Genomic DNA, 10,823 nt, shown 5'->3' on the forward strand with positions numbered 1-10,823 from the left:
GTCCCTGAAGTCAATTAATAGTTGTACTTTTATAGTTAGAATTTTATAGACTTAGTATCAATTTTGTCATATCTTTCTTTATTGGCACACTGTCTTCTATAATTTCATTTTGGAGAGTGAGTGAAGAGACAGGTATATAGAAAAATAATAAAATATTCTTGAGAGTAGAAAATTTGCGGTAACTTATTTAATTTCTGTCCTTGTTTGATAACTGGTAGACATGGATATATTGTTAGATGAAACAGAATAGAATGACATGAGTAGATGAGTAGACACAAATAGAAAGGCAAGTAATGAGAGAAGACAACCAGACCAACTTTTAGTGAGAAAGATCAAAATTATTAAAATACCCTCCAAGGAAATACCTTAAAGAATTCTAGGGGTGTTTTAATAACAAGCTTCTCAGTTCAGTGGTTTAGGTTACTAAGTGAAAGTAGGAGCTTGGAATAAAGAGATTTTCTTTCAAGTTTGATTACACAGCAATTTCAACTGAGAAACTAAAAATTAGGATTCTAAATGGGCACTTTCTATCCAACTGTTAGTCTTACAGGGAATGTAACAATTAAAAGAAAATGTTCTATGGATTATTAACATTATTAAATATAAATAGTATTCTAAAAATTGGATGATTTTTATAGAAATATGAAAAATTGCAGGCATCATAAAGCAAAGATATTTAATGCTGGTGTCCCTTTATTACTGTTTTTAGAAAAAAATAGCTATACTGTACAATAATGGGATGGTTAATTTTATGTGTCAACTTGACTGAAACAGCGTGCATTTGGACAAATTTTATTCTAGGTGTGTCTATGAGGCTGTTTCATGATAAGAGTAACATTTCAACTGGTAGACTGAGTAAAGCAGATTACCTTACTAATGTCGGTGGGTCTCATCCAATTAAATGAAGCCCTGGATAGAACAAAGTACAGTAAAACTCCTTCTGCCTGACTGCTTAGTTGGGTCATTGGTCTTTTCCAGACATCAGATTCCATTTGCTTTCTTGGTTCTCAGAACTTTAAACTGCAAATCTTGGGACTTATCAGCCTACATAATTATGTGAGCCAATCCCATACACACACACACACACACACACACACACACACAGAGACATATACATACACACATAAGCACAGTTGACCCTTGAAAAACACAGGTTTGAACTGTATGGGTTCACTTATACATGGATTTTTTTCTATATATATTGTAAATGTATTATCTCTTTCTTATGATTATGACTTTCTTAACACTTTCTTTTCTCTAGCTTACTTTATTGTAAGAATACAGTATATAGTACATATAACCCAAAATATATGTTAATCTACTGTTTATCAGTAAAGCTTCTGGTCAACTGTATGTTATACTAGTGAAGGGTTTGGGGAGACAAAAGATATTTCGACTGTTCAGGCAGTTGGGGCCACTAACCCCGTGCTGTTCAAGGGTCAACTGTATTTACATATATAGTTTCCTTGAAGAGCCTTGGCCAATACAAATACTTTAAGGCTTATAATCCAGTGCTATGAAATGTTTAGATTACACATACATTTAAAATGTGATGCTAATGCTTCCTAATATTTGTTTTTACTGATTTTTCTTCACTTTATTTTATGTTTATAAAAACAATTGCCTAAAAATTCTGGATTATTTTATTGACCTATTAAGTTTCAGATTTTACAATTAAGGCTGTAATTTTTTTTAAAAACCACAAAGGACAGTGTTAGATTGCACTTTACTTTTAATTTATTTTATCTTAGCATCTCTGCATACTTAAATATGTTTGAACATTCTGTAGTTTAATCTTTTTAGAATTGGTACAATTTTTAATTTAGCCTTTAGCTCAGATTTTATATTTTAAACCATTAACAACATAAATGGTCTCCTTTCAGATTTACATGATAGTAATACTAATGGAGAAATGGCAATTGTTAACATTTTTGAGTAATTACTAATATTGTTCTGCATATTTTACAGGAATTATCTAAACCTCATAGTGACCTTATAATTAGGAACAGCTGTTATCCTCATTTCTCAGATGACTAAACTGAGCCTTGGTTATATTAAGTAACTTGCCCAACATCACAAGATGATTGGCAAAGTCCCACTTTACACATGGGCAGGCTGACTTGAGGGATCCATAGTCACTATTTGACCTACCAGCTCTTCTTTTTTCCTAAGTGGAGGAGGGGATGGGAGAGACGGCAGCACAGAAGGTGAAGCCTGATTTGTTAGGCCAGAGGAGTATTTTTTTGTTTACCTGGTGATTCTACTATGGTGGTTCTATAAATTCAACTGTCATCAGTTTTTCATCTTTCTCTGCACTATTATTTAGTTCAATTCCCATATGTGGCCCATGAATCCCCTGAACGTGTTATGAGAAAATAAGATTCATAGTCAAATTTGGCATTTTATAACTCCTCTTTAAATTAACATATTGAAGTCTGAGGATTCCTGAACTAAGAAATAGTCTAATTTGGAGAATTGTTTTGATGAATTTCATGAAATACTTAGTAATATTCATGATAGTAAAATGTTTAGAGAAGTTTGGTTCCAAGGAATAATCATCAAAATACAGATTATTCACATATTCGTTTCAAATATGTTTGTTGAGACCTGGATATGGGACAAGCCATTTGTTAGACAGTGGAGTGCAGTGGTAAGAAGACATAGTACCTTACAAAGTTTAAATTCCAACAAAGGAGATAAAAAAAAGTTATATTCATGAATATATGTTACAATAAAGTGCCCTGTTTCTTTGAAAAGATGTCCCATTACAACAAAGGTAAAGGGATCGCAACCCTCGGCTTGCTGTTGTCTGTACCACACTCAGCCAGTGAGCGCACCGGCCATCCCTATATAGGATCTGAACCCGTGTCCCCAGTGCTACCAGCGCTGCACTTTCCCAAGTGAGCCATGGGGCCAGCCCCTAGGAGGGGATTTTTAAGGAAAAAAACGCATAATTACAAATGCAAAATCAAGCATAAAAATGAATATTATTTAGAACAAGCAATTACAAGTTATTTGTTAATACCCTATAAATACCACAAATCTGATAAAATCCCCCCAAAATTACAAAATATTTATTAATTTTCTGACACTCTTATATGTATATTTAACTATATTTTTGGTAACATAATCTTTGGTTATCTCTTAATACGATAATAATGGTATCATGGTTGATGAAAGGGATTATTTATAATTGGGATGGGTGGGACCAGATTTGTTTGCTTTTTATTTTTTAATAGTTTAGAAAAGTTTCTTTCAACTTCACAAGTTATTGGTAAGATTAGAATTACTGTAAAATTCTAGAAAGCTTTTATCAAATTTGTGCCATGTATGAATATTTAAAAATATATTATTTGTTTTTAATACTGTTACAAGTTTTCCTCTATGCTCACAGAAATAAAAATTTTATTTTATGCAATTCCTATCAAAAAGGAAAATGAATATGTGGTGTATAATTGTATGCACAGTCATCTCTTGGTATTCATGGGGGAGTGGTTCCAGGACACTGCCCCCCTCGGAAAACAAAATCCTTGGATGCTCAAGTCCTTGATATAAAGTGGGGCAGCAATTGCATATAACCTATGCACCTCTTCCAGTATACTTTAAATCATCTCTAGATTACTAATAATACCTAATACAATGCCTACATGTCACTCCATTTGTGGATTCAATGTAGTACTTGGTGTAGAGCCAATTCAAGTTTTGCTTTTGGAAAATTTGTGAGATTTATTTTTTCTAAATATTTTTGATCCATTTTGTTGCATCCACATACACAGAACCTATGGATAATGGAGGACAAACTGTACTGCATTATCAAGTATATTCCTCACAGGATATAATTTCCATTAGACATCAGTGAGAAATAAACTTTCTGCCTACAGTTTTACACATTTGATGATGGAAAACAATGTATAGTCTCTACTATTGCTCCAGACTGGAGAGATTTGCAAGTCAGCAACAAGGAGAGGATAAACAAGAGGAGCCCAGCATTCTCCCAGAGTCCAGTCAATGGGGCTGAGAAACATGAAAGGCCAAGGCAGCTAGACAGTATTAATGTTCTCACTGGAAAGTAAAAAGATTACTCAAATATCCTTTCCTTTGTAACAATCTGTGATATGTCTTGGCAGTTTTTAAGTGTTCAGCCTATCAAAAGAAAATCAAGTTCTGAACTACTTTTTATTGTTATCTGTGAGTTTGTTATTTCATCTCTTTCCTGCTCACATGACTGCTTTCATAATTAAAAATAATAATACTACCCAATTTTGAAAGTTCTGTCTAGAATTACCTGTAGCATGGATATTTGTAATAGCACAAAATTTCACATTTTACAAATTTTATATATTTAGCATTTTCCATGACAAGTGATTATAACAAGATAATCATGGCAAATATTCAAAATGTTTTTGGTAAATTAGGAAATATTTTGGATGTGACATTGTGGTCTTGATACCTTGTTTTGTCTTCCCTTATTTGGTTCCATCTTTGAACATGCTCATTTTTAAAAAGTTTTCCAGTTAATATTATACTGCTAAAATCCTCACACATTTTGTAGAAAAATGTTTTTACTATGGATAAAAGCATGCACAATAAAATTGAATTTTATTAATGCAAATTAAAAGCTTAGACATCACATTATAAATGTAATGAAAGAATAATCAAGAACAAAATCAATAATATCTCTCAGTTGTTCAAATCTGCCTTTGGAAGGTGTTAAAATACTTCATTTTGTGATGGTATTTGAAAAGGGCATAATTTCACCTTGGTTAACATTAAATTATATCCAAAAACTTGTAGCTAAATTGCTACTATTACCTAATGATTCACTAGCTTTATGTGTGTTATTGCTATCATTTACTTCATTTATAGATTCTTTGCAGAAACAATTTAAAATGTTGCAATTCTAAAATAGCATAATGATTCCCATCTTATACATATGGAAACTGAAGCACAAAGAGGTTAATTATACATAGGAATTAAGTACAAGAGTTGGAATGCAAACTAAGTCATATGTATTTTAGAGTCTATAAAGACTCAAGTCTCACACTACAATGCAAAAACAATCCTAAATTTATGCTTCAAATATCCTCTTATAATCCATAATTACATTTTCTCATTTGAACATATATATACTTTTAATAATTAAACTTTAAATTAAAATCAAGAGTGATGCTACAAAATACAAATAGATTTTTTTAAATGTATTTGAATCATGAGAGAAGATAATATGGTGGGAGGAAAACAAAGTAAAGTTATGATTTGAGAAAATTGTGGTGAAAATTTGAAGTGATTCCAGAGAACCAAACTTATATAATGTGAAAAATTACTGTTGTCGCTCCATTTAATTTCTAATTAGTTTTTTAAGTATTCAACCATAGCAACAACAGGTCCCAAGGCTGTGCAATCTTTTTTGACTGACTGAGCAATTACATAGTCTACGATCCATCAGCCAAGACCAGGTACAATGAAAGCCCTTATGCTATGATTTGAATGTTTCCCCCAAAAGTTCATGTGTTGGAAACATAATTGTCATTGTAACAGTAGTAAGAAGTGGGTACTTTGAGTTACCAGATTAAAAAAAATTTCCCCGAATAAGTGGTTTTTTTTTTTTTTTTTTTAAAGTGAGGCCTTTAAGAGGCGATTAGGCCATAAGGACTCCACCCATATGAAATTATTAATGGCATTATTACAGGACTGAGTTAGGTATCTCAGGACTGGGCTCCTGATAAAACGGATGAGTTTGGTCCAGTTTTCTCCTTGGCTTGTGAGTTGGTCTCCTTCCAGTGTGATGTCTTTCCACCATGGAATTATGCAACAAGAGACCCTCACCAGGATTGCCAAGATGCAGGCTAAATACCCTTGAACTTCCTGTCTCCAAAACATTAAGCCAAATACATTTCTTTTAAAAATAAACTCCTCAGTCTGTGGTTTTCTGTTATAGCAGCAGACACCTTATTAGGGCAAAAATTTGAAACTTTGTTACTCAAATCTTGAGATAATTAAGAATTAAATGTTTTAAAATTTTGTATCACAATTTGAAAGCTGAGTTAAAGAAACAAGTTTTTATGATATTCAGTCTCTGGAACTTATTTGTACTTTAGGGAATATTCATTTTCTAAATTCATATAAAAAAGAAAGACATTATATAAATATTTAAACTTTCTTTCCTAGGAAAATTTGTATATGGTTAGGAGAGGATGTTATATTGAAATAGGAAAATTATAAGACACCAATTCCAAAATACTATTTTTCTGTTCTGTGAGGAAAAGGACATAGTTTCTATCATTTGTGTATATGAATAAAGTGATACATTGAGAGAATTGGTTATTTTATATTGACTTTATCATTAAAATAACAACTACAATAAAAATAACTATAAAGAATCGTGACATCCAGACTTTCTCCTCCTTTACCCCAAATATTTTTTTTTCAAGATTCGTTCTGCCATAGTCAGTAAGCATCCACCCTCCTAAGTATATTTTTTTAATTGTATGCATCAAGTCCAAGACTAACTGTATTTTGTGAGTTTAAATGGCTTCAGGATACAGGTGATCAATAATGGGAAATATCTGGTCACGGTTAAAATCTATATGATGAGAAAATTAGTCAGTGGGTTGCAGTAGATTGATTTGCTACATTACTTCCATGGTTCTTCAACAGCATCTTGCATAAGTAGAGAGCTACAGATAGGCCAGTCTCTATGCAGTAATTTAGTTAACTCCTAGCCGAAATTTTGAAGACTCCTTGTTCTTTCCCATATAAAAGAACAAGATGATACAAGAGGAAAGAGAGAAGGAAGGGGGACAGAAGAGAAAAGTTTTAAATACTTTACTTACTCCAGAAGAATTATTTAATTTTAAAATATTAGTAAAGGTTTAATAAACTAAATAAAAACAGTTTATTTTTCCTGTAAACAACAACAAAAAGATCTTTGTAAGTATTTATTTCTCCATTGGAATGCAATGGTTGTCAAAGTGGTTTATGCTTCTAGGAGTTATTCTATTTGGTAGAAATAGAACTGAGAAAATTGGAAATGACTCAAATCTTTTATATATTGTAGTTATAGGCAATTAGTTGTCATAAAAATTGCTCTGCCTCTGTGCTCTTACAAAACTGTAAAACTTCAGTAAGTAATAGGCTCTGACGCAAGGATTGTAACTTGTGTAGAAGCTTTTAATTCATAAATATTTGTGCTATTCAAATGCGTGAAGGAAACAATGAATAGAATGGAAATATATGGAAACTAAAACTTGCTATATGGTCTTTTCATACTCAAATCATAACACTCATTAAAAGTACATTATATATATTATACTACAATATCTCTCTCTCTCTCTCTCTCTCTCTCTCTCTCTCTCTCTCTCTATATATATATACTACAAGATGAGACTACTGCACCACAAATGAGAGGAGGAAAAAGAATTTCCCATACCACATTGGAAATAATCATAGTCTACATGGCAGTAAGAAAACTTTATGGAAAAACTTGCTATGATGCTACTTATAAAATTTGTTTTATTTCAGAGTGGCCTATTGTTTTGCAAGTAGATGTGGTAACTTAGGTAGTTACAAAAAGAAAAGACTGTAGCAATAGTTGCTCCAATAGTGGAAATGGGAGAATAAAACATCCAGAGAAGCTGGTTGTTAAAAGAAGTATGCATTTTTAATTTTTGGAATCTGAACAGACATACCTTAATAATTAAGGAAGGCACAGTGTCTAATTATAAGCTTCCAGTATATCCAGCAAAATCTTGGGTCTTTTCTTTGCTCTGTTATTAGCATGTGGTAGAGATAAATAACCTAAATAATGTCTTCCTGTTTTCCTGCTGTTCATTATGTACTAGCTCATAGTCACTAGCCCAGCTAAGAAATGGTGGTTTTGACATTTAGGTATTGGGTATGTCAAGAGGTTTGAATCTCTCCTTCGATATTCATTTGTTCATTCAATTGTTGATTATTAAATTTTCTCTCTACCATGTTCTCTCAACACTGGGAATAGAATACTGAACACTACTTTCCACTCATAAGAAGATTAAAATGAGAATCTAAAGTGTCTGCCTATGGGTATATGAACAGAAATATTAAATTTCAATGACATTTGTCTCTAATGCTGAATATTATTGAAGGGAGTGGTTATAAACTGCCTAGAATCTGTGGATCAAAAGAAATGATCTCTTGTTTTTAATTTATTTGCACTCATACAGCTTTCAGATACTTCCAGATTTGTATACCTGACACCTGAAAATGGCTAGCAAATCGTGTCACTGTTAACAGACTAACAGACATTTAGTTCCTACAGTGGGAGTTGGAAAAATAGCAATCTTACCTTTAAATCTTAGTTTAGGGAAAGCAGATCTAATCAGGTTGTAGTCTGAATGGTTCTTAAACACATTGCTTAGTATAAAAATATTGCCACTGTCTTGTTTTGGATGAAGCCTAAAATACTTGTCATTTTTCAATCAGTGTCAAATGAAAGCTTATTCATGGGCATCATCAGATGGCTTTAAAAGGAGAGCACATGAGAAGCTCTCTCTCTAGCTCCACCAGCTGCCATGTGAGACCCTGTGTTCAATCATTATACAGAATGATAAACATCCTGGAAAACTGGAGAAAATAGACTTGAAAACCGTAAGTATTATGTGATAGTAACTAGCATAAAAAAGCTGAAATCTGACACAGAGAGCACATAGTATGCTGAGAGTGAGAATCAGAAAAATTATCATATTTTTCTCGCATTGTATTTGTGTCATCAAAAAGAGCAAACAGTCAGTTAAAGAATACAATTCTTACCCTGCAACATGATTTACTAATAATTAACAAATAATTAGCATATGCAACTGCAGTATCTCAGAAGCCCTGAACCTGTCAGACACAGATCCAGCCCTTAAATTGTAAATTTATTTACAACAAACTATACGTCAGAGTATACCCTGAAAAAGCATTTCTAGATCACTATTCAGATCAGTGCATTTGTCTCAGTAAATTCTATCTGCAGATGTTTGCAGGAGGATATGCTCAGGGTCAAGCTTGTTTTGTTAACTATTATTTTTGTAATAATATTGAAGATTTAAAAACACGATGATCACAGTATAGAGTTATGATATCAACCATTCTCACATTGGCATGATATAAAGATTACACTGTATACAATGATGGATAATAGGGTAATAAAGTATTACTAGTGAAGTTATTATACTTTCCTATGCTTTAACATTTTTTTAAAATTAAAGCAATTTATAAAATTTTTCAGTAGTGCTATAAAAGTTTAAATCATATATTTCCCAAACATAAACAATGTAAAATGCAACAATATACTTCTGTTTTCATCATTACTTTTCTATTGGTAAAGGTCATTAAATAATTTCAATAATTTGAAAACCCAACCATATGATTAACAAAAGATATGTTTACCATCTGCATATTTTACAAGGCATTTATAATATTTCTTTTTGGACACAATATCTAACTTCCAGAGTTTAAAAATCTTCATCTATTATATAAATCATTATCATATTAAATATATATAAAATTTATTCATCTCAAGATATGACAGCACATTTTGCATTACCGCACTATTGACTTAAGAAGTTTTCCTATGAGGTAAGATACTATTGGCCTGGATTTTAGTCACAGCTATATATAAGTTTCTAATGCCATAACTTGATCTTTTTCCAGAAATTCTTGCATATATTCACAGTGAATGATTTAAAACCTTTTCAGTCTACATCACCTGGAATCTATGACACGTGCAAATTTCGACCTTTCAAGTAACTCTCCAATGACACATTTTTAAACTGAAGACAAAAAATAAGTGAAAAGTTACTTACTGGAATATTAAACTGTCTTTACTGTTATATAGTTTTTGTTCTTTCTTTTCAATAAAGTTTTAGTTATGATTGTTCACTTTCCTGAAAAGAGTGGGATGGGTCTTAGATAATGAATTGTAATACTGGCAAAGCATAAGATGCAGACATAGAGAGGAGAGAGGAAAGAGAGGAGAGAGGGGTGGAGGGGGGGAGAGAGAGAGAGAGAGAGAGAGAGAGAGAGAGAGAGAGAGAGAGAGAGAGAGAGAGAGAGAGAGAGAACTCAGAAATAGTTACCTGGACTCATTTTTCCAATTCTTAGCTCTCATTCTCTTTTGAGCCCACTAAATTTGGGCTTTCTTCTCACTACTCCATCATGACTTTGTTTGTCAAGGTCTCCAGTCAATCATCTGTCTACATTTACTAGCTAGTGGTCAGTATTTCATCTTATTGGACATTCCACAACATTTGAGAAAACTCAGCAATTCCCTCTTAAAATACTTTCTTTTCATTTCAAGACTTTCTGCACATCTGATCACTGGCGACTCCTTTTAAATCTCCTTTCCTGAATGTTTTCTTTTATCCCCATTCTCCTTAACGTTGAAATGCTCAGGAATCATTCCTTTCACATCTTTTCTGTTTTCAATCAACCCTCACTTCCTTGGCAATATCATCATTCTATATGATCACTCTCAAATTTAAATCTCTAGCCTAAATAATTTCCCAAAACAAAGATTACCATATGCAAAGAATACAACCATTCAACATTGCCAGTTGGAAGTTTCATGAAATCCTCACACTTTACTTCACTACAACTGAGCTCCTGCTGCCCAACCTCAGCCCCACCATCTGCCCAATTTTGGTTGTTTGCTCAACTCAAACACTTAGAATCCTTTGATTCCCTTCCATTCTTCACTCAGTCTCTCAGTAAACACTGCCAGCTCTGTCTTCAAATACTCTCTCTTCAATTAAAGATACTATTTTCAAATACTGTATCTTCAAATAAAGACCTTAAACAATTCT

This window comes from Cynocephalus volans, chromosome 15, assembly GCF_027409185.1.
Source record: "Cynocephalus volans isolate mCynVol1 chromosome 15, mCynVol1.pri, whole genome shotgun sequence".
Lineage (NCBI taxonomy): Eukaryota > Metazoa > Chordata > Mammalia > Dermoptera > Cynocephalidae > Cynocephalus > Cynocephalus volans.